Genomic DNA, 13,158 nt, shown 5'->3' on the forward strand with positions numbered 1-13,158 from the left:
AATGCCACTCCACGCACCTCTACTCCACTCTATGCCATTCCATGCACCTCTACTGCACTCGATGCCACTCCATGCACTCTACTCCACTCTATGCCACTCCACGCACCTCTACTTTACTCTATGTCACTGCCACTCCATGCACCTCTACTCCACTCTATGCCACTCCATGCATCTCTACTCCACTCTGACACTCCAAGCACCTCTACTACACTCTATGACACTCCATGGACCTCTACTCCACTCTATGCCACTCCATGCACCCCTACTCCACTATATGCACTCCATGCACCTCTACTCTACACACTCCACTCTATGCCACTCCATGCACCTCTACTCCACGACACTCCACGCACCTCTGCTCCACTCTATGCACTCCACACACCGCTAGTCCACTCTATGCACTCCACACACCTCTGTTCCACTTTATGCACTCCATGCACCTCTATTCTACGCACTCCACTCTTTGCCACTCCATGCACCTCTACTTCACTCTATGCCACTCCACGCTATGCAACTCCACACATCTGTACTCCACGCTGTGCCAGTCCATGCACCTCTACTCCACTCCATGCCACTCCACGCACTCTACTGCACTCCACGCACCTCTACTGCACTGTATGCCACTCCACACACCTCTGCTCCACTCTATGCATTCCACGCACCGCTACTCCACACCATGCACCTCTACTGCACTCTATGCTATGCCACTCCACGCACCTCTACTCCACTTTATGCCACTCCATGCACCTCTACTCCACGCCACCCCATGCACCTCTAATCCACTCTATCCCACTCCATGCACCTCTGCTCCCCTCTATGTACTCCATGTTCCTCTACGCCACTCTATGCACTCCATGTACCTCTACTCCACTCTATGCCACTCCATGCTATGCCGCTGCACGCACCTCTACTCCAGTCTATGCCACTCCATGTACCTCTACTCCACTGTATTCCACTCCATGCTCCTCCACTCCACGAACTACACACACCTGCACTCCACTCTATGCCACTCCATGCACCTCTACTCCTCTATGCACTCCACACTATGCCACTCCAAATACCTGTACTCCACTATGCCACTCCACATACCTTACTCCACTCTATACGACTCACGCAACTCTACTCCACACCACTCCACAGACCTGTATTCCACTCTATGCCATTCCACGCACCTCTACTCCACTATATGCACTCCACGCTATGCCACTCCACGCATCTCTTCTCCACTCTATGCCACTCCACGTACCTCTACTTCACTCTATGTACCTCTAATCCACTCTATGCCACTCCTCACACCTCTACTTCACTCTCTGCCAGTCCATACACCTCTACTCCACTCTATCTATGTCACGCTATGCCCATGAGAAAATGCAAATAATAATATGAGTGCAAAGCGAGAAAAGAAGACTTGCCAAGCTAAAAGAAAAGAGTTAACTATAGAAAATAAAAGTGTACAATTTTGTTTGTCCTGCTGGGCATGTTTTTGCGAATCACTTCTGTTTGCGGGGCACTAGAAGTTGAAAAGAAAAAAATAGTACCTCAATCGCATGAGGAGACGTGGACAGGCACTGATTAAGTTGAATCAATCAGTGCTTGGTCCCTATTCCACGGAGAGGAATAGGGACCAACTGCAAGTCTGTATAGAAGAGTGCCATGCAAGCCAATAAATGGTAAGCAATAGGCGGGCTCCAAGCCCTTTTCTGTTTACAAGAATGAATAGGAAGCAAGACACATGAGCTAGTGCATGGTATTGCAGCAGTGATTCTAAAAAGAAGTGGCATGTTATGGGAATACTATTACATTTAAGAAGCTGCTTTTTAAATAGAAAGTATAGGGAGATACCCTGGCATGTTCTATCATAAATTTGCTGGATTATGTGAATTCATACTGTGACTTTCTTCAAATTCTTTGTGAGAATAAAAATTAAATTTAATTGATCTGAATCATTGGTGTCTTTGGATTAGATTTATATCCTGTAGAAGTATGCAAATAGTCCCTTGAGGAAGGGGCTTTAGATGGACCGATTAACAAAACGGCGGACTACCAAAATGGCTGGTGCTTTAAGAGGTAGATATCACCTTAGGTTAGGTTTAGTATTAAAAATAGCTGTGCTTTAATTGTATTGAACGGTTCAGACATCAGGTCAATTATTTGTAAGTGTTCAGCTCTCCTCCATTTAAAAGTGTCTGTAACCTTTCTGGTTGTGACTTCTGTGTTCCCAGCAAAAGTTGAAAAATTATAAATAGAAACCAAATAATGATTAACAACTTAGGTGGTCATTATGAACACGGCGGAAACAACCGCTGTGTTCAACACTGACCGCCAGCGACCCCGGAACCCCCCCGGCCAGATTATGAACATTTCTGAGAGCCGGTGGGCGGAAACATTGTTTCTGCCCGCCGGCCCACAGAAAGGCTCGGCCGGGACATTGACGGCTCTGTGCGGAAGGTGCAGTTGCACCCGTCGCGCAGATCACTGCACGACGGGGCTCTGCACCGGGGCCCATGCAAAGTGTATGGGCAGTGCAGGGGCACCCCCTCCACCAGCCTTTTCCTGGCGGGGTATCCCGCCAGGAAAAGGCTGGCGGGAAATGGAACATTATCCGCAGGGTAGCGCAGCTACCCTGGTGGATGGTGTTTCATCCCGCCACCAGGCTGCCTGACGGCGGGAGCCCGGTGGTGGGTGATGGCTGCCACTGGCGGCCGTCACCATGTGCATAATATGGCGGTTCGGCCCGCCATGCCGGCTCGCAGCTTCAGCCGCCTCTGCCCACATGGCGGGCCGAACCGCCATGATCATAATGAGGACCTTAATACGTAAACAGTATCTCAATTGAAGCAGTAGAGGAGGTAACGCTATTACAAAAAAAACTTTATAAGGTGTTACAGGGAATGAGAAGCCAACAAAAGATGGAAGCTGAGGCCTGATTATGGCACACAATTACTGAATTTATTAAGTACTGGAATGTGAGAATTGTTAGCAATGAGTTGTGAGGGGTTCTGAGCTAATTAGTGCAAAAACTATCACCCTGAACTGCGTGGGCTACATACATAAATAATTTGAGTAGTTCTAATCTTTCTGAATGTTTCTTTCATATTTTAAATCAGACAGAAAGCATTCTGGACCAGATGAAGCAAAATCCGTATATAGATGACATGGACAGTTCGATAAGCGCCAAATGGTCCAGAGTGCAAGTGTTTCATGGCATTCCATCTCAGTAAATACGCAAGGAGTTAAACTATTGTCTCAGATCCCAAATCGGGTCTTTCAATCCAGTGTGACAAGAGGCACAGCACCGCCTTTGAGGTGTGAAATTATTGTATTAACTTTACATTTAAAAAAAACTAAGAAGCTCCGGTGAATCTCTCCTGGATGGGCCTGATAAAATATTCTGTAAGGATTTATAACTAGAATTGGACAAACTCTTGTAAGATGCATGATCCTGCACGATCAGCTACCATTCCGGGATTGTTAGTAGTGTAATGCTTTTCACTATCACTCAAAGGTATGTGTCTTTTATATCTTCCCTAAATCAGCCAATCAGATCACATTTAGAGATTACACAATATTATTCTTTAAATTGGCCGGCTGGACTATTTGGAGGGAAGGTCCTAGGTGGACTCAAATCTCTATTAGATGTAATCCAAACAGATCCAAAGGTCAGGGTCGGTGTAAGATGCTCAAGTGGTTCACCAAGTGATAACGGACATATCAGGGCTCTTTACTTGGTCCATTTTTACTCAGCATCTATACAGAAGATGTGGCTGCCAATCAATCACAAGAGAGGAACTTCCCAAATCAGAAAGGACAAGTCATGGCCACTTTTAGGAGTGGTCTAGAGATAGGTTTAGCTGTTCTTCAGCCTCATCTTTTCCCAAAAATCACAATAATGATCGAAGCATAAATATGCACACAGGGGCATTCAGTGCGCCATCTCCATTCATTGGATTGTCCAATTGTCATTAAAATTTTGCTCCTGCCCATCACAGCATACGATTGGCCATTTGCTTTGTTCACTAAGTGACGACATTTCAGTTATGCACATGTCAACATCCGTCTCAAAATGTAGCTCATTTTAATGCCACGGCATGTAGGACCAACTATACATTAATTTCATTTTTTTTTTAAATATGATTATGATTGCCGCTTTTTAATATTTTTTTCTACAAACTTGCACAAAACCTTATAGAGTAGCATTTTTACTATTTACTTTTACACTTTATGTGCCTACTGCATATGTTTGCCAAATAAATGTAATTAAACATTGTTTGTCAAACCTGCTCTACAGGCTTTTCAAATGCTTGTTAATGTTTGCCTCTGGTCTTGTTATATTAGATAAAAGTCCACATGGACTTCAACAAAACTGAACCACTATTCAAACTATTCCGCAGAGAAGTATCAGGAAATAGCATCAACTAGAGATGAAAATAGCGCAAAAAATATGACATTTGGAAAGGTTTGTCAAAACTCAAGTGCTACTATTAATAATGTTAAAATTGAAATGTCAGAGTTTTGCTACCTTGAATGTGTGTTTACGAAAAATATCACAAACTTGAATTGAGACCTTTGAACTTTTGATGGGTCCTGGGGCGAGAGGTATTATCTGCCTTTTGTGTCATTTCTTTTTATTTTCTCTAAAAGGGCCCACACCTCCTTCTCCTCCCCGTGACCTTGGCGGTGCTATGAGGGGCACCCAATGGAGGTAGTGTCTTGTTTCCATGAGGAACAAGTGGTAAAGCATCTCGTTTTCTTTGAGGTTCAGACCTCATTTTGATATATTCGGTCTTCTTCTGCTTTTCACGAATGCCTGTGTCCTCTTTTTTAGGTCCCTGACCCTGTGCTTTGCCATTAGGTTTGGGTGTTTCGGAATCTTCGCTTTCAGCACTTACTGTGTGGCACTTATCGTGTGGCTTTTCACCTCTCTGCCTCTCCCTCGCCCTTTCTCTCTTAATTTGCCAATAAAGAAGTGCCGGTGCCCAAAGCTCTCCTCCGAAACACGCGGCTGCTGCAACTAAATGTGCGAATACGGAATGCTGAGGGAGCGTAATCCTGAAGCCATCTCATGTCTCTTCAATCCAATTACAGCCACTCCCTGCCCCTTCAGCTCACTCTTGCAGCTTTCTGCTTTCTACCATTGTGACACTTTTTTCTTCCTCGGTTTTTCCCATATCTGTCTTTTGCTGGCAGTAAAGGCTTGAGGAAGAAAAAAATAGGTGCCGGGCCTCAAAAATAAGTGCCAATGCCCACCCCCCCACACCAGCTCAAATTAATCACTGTCTTTCTCCCCCTCTCTTGTCGTTCTTTCTTTCTATCGTTCCCATCTGGTATCCCTCCCCTTGCTTCACACAGTCTCTCTCTTGTTCTTTCTCTTCCTCTCTCCCTCCCCATTTCTTTCACATTCTTGACCATTCCCCATTCACTTTTATTCTCCGTCTCGCTCTTTCGCCTCACGCTCATTTTTTTATCTCTCACTTTGCGTTCCCTGTTTCTCTCTCTTCCTCACTCTCTGTCCAGCTCAATGCTCCTCTTATCATGCAAACCTCCCCATCCCCTCTGCCTTCAGATTCCTTCTCTTTCTGGTCCACGTGGCATCCATCAGGAGGTTTCTGGCACAAGATCGCACAAAGGCTCCCTTGAACCTATCTCAACCTTCTGGCTATGTTTTTTACAGGGCCCCATTTCTGGATGCAGCATGAAGGGACACTTTATTGCAGTTTAACACACACTGCATTATTTCACTCCTAATTATCTCTTTCCACGCGTTTCTAAAACCCGTCGTGACTGCTTTATTAACAGCAGTGCCTCGTAGATTAGCAACAAACAGAACCAGAGACTCAGTACTGGCCCTTTTCTGATGAGGGTCTGTTCCAGAGCGGATCCTGCCATTTACAAGACTCTTGATACCTCATGTGTTCAAAACCTCTGTACATAATCTACAGATTGCAGGTTGGCACCCCTACACAGACTTTCATGCTCTTGAGGTTGATAAACTAGGAAGAAATGGAAAATAATAACATACATGGTAAATGATGCAATTTTGACTGAAAGTGCACTGGTTTCCTGCTAACCAGGCCCCTAGTGCCAGATCTCTTTCCCTAAAGCTGTGCAATTGTTTCTCAATAACTTTGGCCCCCGTAAGTCCCTAGCAAATGGTACCTGTGGTACCTGAGGCTTGGGTACCAAAGAGGGTCCACCAAGGAGTGCAGCATGTATTAAGCCACCTCATGAACCCCTCACTCATCACATGCAGGCTGCATGTCTTGGTGCAGCTAAAACTGAAAACATGACATGGCACACAGCCTGTGTGCCCTGTCCCTGAACACTGTGTGCAATACATGTAAGCCACCCCTACAGCAGGCCTTACCGCCCTAAGGCAGGGTACATTATATTGCATGTGAGTGCAGATCTGCCTGAGCAGATATGCCCCTGCTATGTCTTTCTCTATCCCGGGACATAGTAAGTGAACAGGGATGCCATTTTAAGTACATGTGCTGGACACTGGTCAATCCGAGTTCCCCAGCTTCACTGAAAATAGGGATGTTTGGTATCAAACATCTCATATTAATAAACCCTCACTGATGTTGGTAATTGATTTGTTATTAAATGCACCCAGGGGGTAACTGGATTGACAAGTTTTAGCCAAAATGCCACTGAAAGATATGCTTCTGACCCCCCCCAAGGGTGAGAGCCTTTGCTCTCTGGTGGTCAGAAACAAAGCCTGCTCTGCTAGAGGTGTTTATACACCCCACCCAACAGAATGACCGGCAAATCTGCATTCCAAGGGTAGGGGCTTCAAAGAAGCTCCGCCCTTGGTATGCAGATCTGGCTTCACTCAAAGGACAGGTGCCCACCCCTTGCGCCAGGGCCCATTTGGCACCTGGATACGTGGGAAATGTTGTATTTAGAGGGGTGTGTCGACACCTAGTGTCAGTCCCACCCCTGGGATGGACACAACATTTAGAAACTTGCCATCTTGGGGTTGGCAGATTTAGGAACTCTGGGACAGGTTATGCCCACTTCCCACAGGAAGTGGTCATATAAGGGGAGTTGTGACCCCAGGGGTAAGAAGCCCATTAGCTACAACTTTACACTCCCCAAAATGTCCCTAAATTCAGTATTTAGGGGAGCCCCTAGCACCAGTAAATCAGATTCCCGCTGACCTACGAAGAAAGACACTCAAGAGCCACAAAAACAAAGAAAGAAGCACTTGACCTGAACCCAGCCCTGCCGGCCTGTCTGCTGCTCTCGCCGAATTGTACCAAAGTCGCCTAGTCCTGCAGCTGTCGTGCCTTCAAAAGCCTGGGAGGACTGCCTGCCTTCAACAAGGACCCAGGAACTCTTGTGGAGCAGCGGAACTGCTTCCCTGCATCTTGAAGGTACCCCAAGAAGAACTGTGAGGACTCCAGACCCCTGAAAATCCAACACCTGAAAGCACCAATGCACCCGTGCTGCCCAGCCCGAGTTGAAGTGACTAACGGTGCCAACATGGTCCCCCAGCCCTCCAGAGACAAAGCTCACCTTGGACTTGCCCAGGGAGGATTCTCAGATGCTGCCCTCAGATTGTGCCTGCAGGATCCCCTCTACTGCACGTGCTCTGGTGGAGAAAATTCAATGCCTCAAAACACCTCTGCACCTGTCACCCCTGGCCCGTGGAGAAGTGGACCCAAGGTGTCCCAGAGCATATCACGTTTTGAACCCACCTGTTGGTTCACCCTGACTGGATCCTTAGTCCTAACCTGCAGCCTCTTTTCAACCAGACCGACTCTCATTGATTAACATTGGGCCTCCAATGCCATACTAGACCTCTGCACCCAGCTGCCCCAGTGCTGCCCGGTGAGACCTGTTATTGTGGTCCTGCCCCTTGCCTAATACTTATGTTAAGTTCAGGAGATTGGTCCAATAAGTCGCTGTACTGTACCTGTTTGCTGTATTTGTTTTTCCTCCATAGGATAACATTGCAGCTTCCAAAAATTGCACTGTCGACTTTTCAAAACTGTAAAGATTTCTCTTGCAAAACATACTTACCTGATTGTATTGATTCTGGTGCCTAAACATATACATTTATACTTGTTATTTTTGTAAATTGGTGTGGATCTCCTTTTTGAGTCAGACGTCTAACACTCCTCTCTGATAAGCCTAAGGTGCTCGACCACACTACCCCCTAAAAGAGCACATTGGGATTGCTAGAGCAAGCCCCTGTCTACTGGTAAGGTAATCCCTGCACTCTTTTCACGATATATACATCAGTTTTTCATATATCATATAAAGAGCCAGTTTCCTGTAGCTCGTTATTATTTCCTTGTCCTGGTGTCTCCTTGTCCGAGTGTGCTTGTTAATATCTCTTTGCACCAGTGTGCTTGTTATTATCTCCTTGTCCCAGTGCGCTTGTTATTATCTCCTTGTTCCAGTGTGCAAGTCATTGTCTCCTTGTACCAGTGTGCTTGTCATTATCTCCTTGCCCCAGTGTGCTAGTGTGCTTGTTATTATTTCCTTGTCCTGGTGTCTCCTTGTCCCAGTGTGCTTGTCATTATCTCCTTGTCCCAGTGTGCTTGTTAGTATTTCCTTGTCCCAGTGCGCTAGTTATTGTCTCCTTGTCCCAGTGCGATTGTCATCAACCCTGTGTCCCAGTGGCCTTTTCACTGTCTCTTTGTCCTAGTATGTTTCTTGTTGTCTCCATGTCCCAGTGTGATTGTCATTATCTCCTTGTCCCAGTGTGCTTGTTAGTATTTCCTTGTCCCAGTGTGCTTGTTAGTATTTCCTTGTCCTGGTGTCTCCTTGTCCCAGTGTGATTGTCTCCTTGTCCCAGTGTTCTTGTTATTATTTTCTTGTCACTGTGACTCTTTGTCCCAGTGCCCTAGTAATTGTCTCCTTGCCTCACTGTACTTGTCATTGTCTCTGTGTCCCAATGTGTTTGTTTTTATCTCTTTGTACTGGGTCTTTCTTTTTGTCCTTTTGCCCCTGTGTGCTTGCCATTTTCTTCTTGTCCCACTGTGTTTTAGGTGGAGAGTGGCTCCATTGCATTGATCCCTCTGTTGTAGTTTAGCAGCGATTAGATTAAGCATTAGCAGAAGACATCTTGTATTTAGTAACTATTGTGAACATTTCGCGGAATCCATTTTGTATTCATGGCAGCCATTTTCTCTGCCACATGCTGCCATGTGCTCACCATGTGCTCTGTCCTACCTTTCTGTTAACTACTTTTGAAAATCTGCCTAGTGACAAGTTATATTTAGCATCTCCCACTTTCGCACATGCTCAGTAAGGTCTGCAGCTGTTAGTCCTTGAAAACTGTCAGCTCCTCCTACCTGTCGACTGTGCATTTCCACATGACCTTACATGTATGCAAGTCTTGCTTCTATAATTGTACCACCTCCTTTTAGCCCCTGCGTGGGTATAAAAGGACCATGCTCTCTCAGTTCAGTGTGCTACTTCAAAGATTACCGAAGGGTGCTGTTTGAGCTGTAGTACCACCTCATGAGGTTAATAAACTTTGTCTTTTATTTCAGTTTCTGTGCCAACTTCTTCCTACATGGTCTGAGGACTTTGTGCAGAGAAAGGTGAACCCATTGCACTAGTAGGCCTTGCTGAGGCTTACTTCAACAAATTGGCGCCCGAACAGGGACTCATCGGCGACTCGGATGCCCAACGGATTGGTCGCGACGAAGGATTGGGATCTCGCTGCGGACGATCAATGCCTGAGGAGACCCGAGTCTTGGCAACCACGGCGTTTTTCCCTTCTTTCTGATTTGACCATCCAGGTGGCGCCGGTCCTCGACTGAGATCCTTTTTGTTCATTCGTCATGCAGTGACCATTTGGTCGATTTAAGAACTTGGCAGTTGGAACCTGGACACCCTGTGATTGGTAAGAGCCGTTTTACGGCACTTGCTGTGGGTTTTGATGCCTTTGTTTGGTAATGTAGTTTAGCACTACTTACTGTGGCTCTCGTGTTTTGGGTGACTAGTCAATTTGTGTCCTTTGAATTGATATATAAATTGCAATTTATATAGGCAGGTAATGAGGAGAATTTTCTCCAATTTAATTTTGATTTGAACGGCACCTTAAGTGCTACTTTGATTATAATATTGCATATTCTGCACTATTTTTTGGCATGCCTGTTTTTAGCGCACTTCGTAGGATGTGTTGCTTTTGTAATGGTACCAATTTGAGACTGGAAGAATCGCAACCGGCACCCCCAGAGGGGACGCCCAATAGAGATATGTATGTTAAACATGGTCTTTCTTCTATAATGTACAGCACATTGTGGAATAAATACACTTGTGCGGATCCTGAGTTACGTTGGCCTATGCATGGGTCATTTGATTTGCGAAAGATTGAGTATGTGGAACAATATATGTGTAAGCGAAAGTCTAGGCAAGATATGTTTGACTGTGTACGAATGTGGGAGAAAGAAGTGCGTGGACGAGTGAAGCGTGAGCAAGCCTTGCTTGAGAAAGAGCAGCAGAAGAATGTATATGTGAAAGCATTGGAAATGAGAAAGAAAGAAATAAATGACTTAAAGGAGCTAGAAGAGAAAGAACGTAAATTACAGGTAACTGGCCAATATACCATTAGGCAACCTCTCTATCCTATCCTTAATAAACTACATGATGATTTTTTGTTACTAGATCACCCTCCACCTCCGTATGTCGTTCCTTCTGCCCCTCATGAGTTAGCTAAGGTCTCCAGTTCGGAGCAACAGAAGATGCGAGACAGTCGCTCTATGTTGCCTGCTGACCGTGCGTCTGAGCTTAGATCTATTGCTCGTAAAACAATTCGTAGCGTTGTCTCTGCTTCTGAACTTTTAGACAACATGAAAGGGTGAACGGAAAAGGAGCAGCTATATTTTACTGAGGTATTTGGCTCAGAAGTTATTGAACTATATCGGAAATATTCTGATGAGTTAGAGCCCAATGATGTAGCAGCTGATCATAAGCAAATGCATGATGGTCTTTTTGTTTTCTCCCAGGTGGCTGATGCAATCAGGCGTTTGGTGAAATTATGTGTTACGGCAGTCTGCTTGCAAGAGGAGAAAAGGGCTGTGGACGTAGTTGCACGAACATCTCAGACCGATGGGGTGCAAGCTTCCATCTTTGGCAGATAAGACTAGGATAGTTCACGCGAAACCAATGCGGGAGGCCGCGCCTTTGTATGTTCCTCCTAAAGGATTGGGTACAAGTGATGATAAAACTTCTGTTGATGCTAAGGGTTATTTTATTTATAATTGGGTGTATACTCCTTGGAAAAGGGCAGATGTAATGGCACTTAAAACAGCATTACCTGACCCGCAGAAAAATCCAGCCGCCTTTTATGAGGAAGTTGAGGGAGCAATTAGTTCTTGTACTATGACTTTGGCTGACATTGATTTATTTTTCGGATTGATATTACCGCCAGATATGTGGAGAACTGTTCGTAAAATTGATGATCGTGCAGTTTTTGGGGCGTCATGGAAAGAATTAGAACAGATGGACGGGGATAGGGAACCTGCGAAAAAGCCATATCAGTTGATTCTAGATCTTCCTGCAGCCATATTAGTTAAGTTAAAAAGGATTATTCCCCCTAAAAAGATAGATTGGACTGTTTTAGCGTCTTGTAAGCAAAAGGCAGATGAATCGGTCTCTGATTTTTTTACACGCTTTGAAGAAGCATTTCATGATTTTAGCGGTCAGTTATTGTCAGATGATACGGGCAGACATTTGTTGGTCGATAAATATGTCGCAAATCTGTTACCAGGAATAGCTAGTCGCCTAAAAGCTAGTGAAAGTTCATAGACTACCTCTACTCCGGTTTCTCTTTTGACTATGGCTCAGTATTATGAACATCAGGAATTAGAAGCAAAAGGTAGCGAGGATAAAAAGATTAAAGAATTAAAAACGAAGGTTATGTTGGGTCAAGCCTATGGTCTGCCTTTTAGAGGTAGTGATAGAGGTGGACGTGGATCTTATGGTTCTTCTTACACTCGTTCAAATTTGTCTGTTGATCAGTGTGCGTATTGTAAGAAATGTGGGCATTGGGCTGCCGATTGTCCAGCACTACGTGTTCAGCAGTGTTCACGTGGTCGGGGACAAATGAGAAATCGCTCAGGATATTCAGGACCTAGAAGAAGCACGAATGATCATGCTAGGGTTGATGCTAATGTACGAGGGCAGGATGGGTTTAACACTTTTGATAGACGGAACCAATACCGGATGTCTAACCATGTGCAGCCTGATTTCCAAGATTCTGCTTATGCATAGGATTGCCTAGGATGGGGTAAGGAATTAGTTGAAGTTCCAGTAGATCAGAGGGGTCCCTATGTTACAGCACATGTTTTGGGTTCTACTGATCAGTTTCTGGTTGATACAGGAGCTACTCGTAGCGCCTTGTCTAAACAATTGATTCCAAGGGCTCCCCTGTCTGGCTTAACCATTACATCGATAGGTTTCAATGGAACACCTTCCCCTAGCCCATTGTCACAACCACTTGCATTCCATGTTGATAAATTTACTGCTCCATGTCCATTTTTGCTTTCTCCAAATACACCAGACAATATTGTGGGTCTTGATATGCTCAAGTATTTCAGGGCTACAACACAATGCGCTCCTGAAGGGGTGCGTGTTATTTTAAATGATAATCATCCTGTGATGGAAAGAGTTTGTCTTGTTAAAGAGGATATTGCATTAGCTTCACTCCCTAGTACTTTGTGGGCTACTTCAGACACTGATGTGGGACAAATGATTATTCCACAGGTACATATTAGTGTCAAGGAGGGAGCTGTATTGCCACGTTTGCCTCAATACAAAATTTCACAGGAGGGCGAAGAAGCACTCACACGAATTGTGCATGATCTTATTGCAGTTGGAGTTGTTGAGGAAGTTCTGTATAATGTTTGTAACAGTCCGATTCTTCCTATTCTGAAAAAGGATACTGATACCAGGATTTACCAATTCATTATTGATTTACGAGAAGTCAATAAGATTGTGATACCACAATATCCTGTGGTATCTGAAATCACAACACTTCTTACTTTGGTTCCCCCGACAGCAACTACGTTCTCTGTGATAGACTTGACGAATGCTTTCTTTTCGATCCCTATTCATCCTGACAGCCGATATTTGTTTGGTTTTACTTTGAATAAACGATCATGTAGATTTTGCAGAGTTCCTCAAGGTTATATTGAG

This window comes from Pleurodeles waltl, chromosome 9 (genome assembly GCF_031143425.1).
Source record: "Pleurodeles waltl isolate 20211129_DDA chromosome 9, aPleWal1.hap1.20221129, whole genome shotgun sequence".
Classification (NCBI taxonomy): Eukaryota; Metazoa; Chordata; class Amphibia; order Caudata; family Salamandridae; genus Pleurodeles; species Pleurodeles waltl.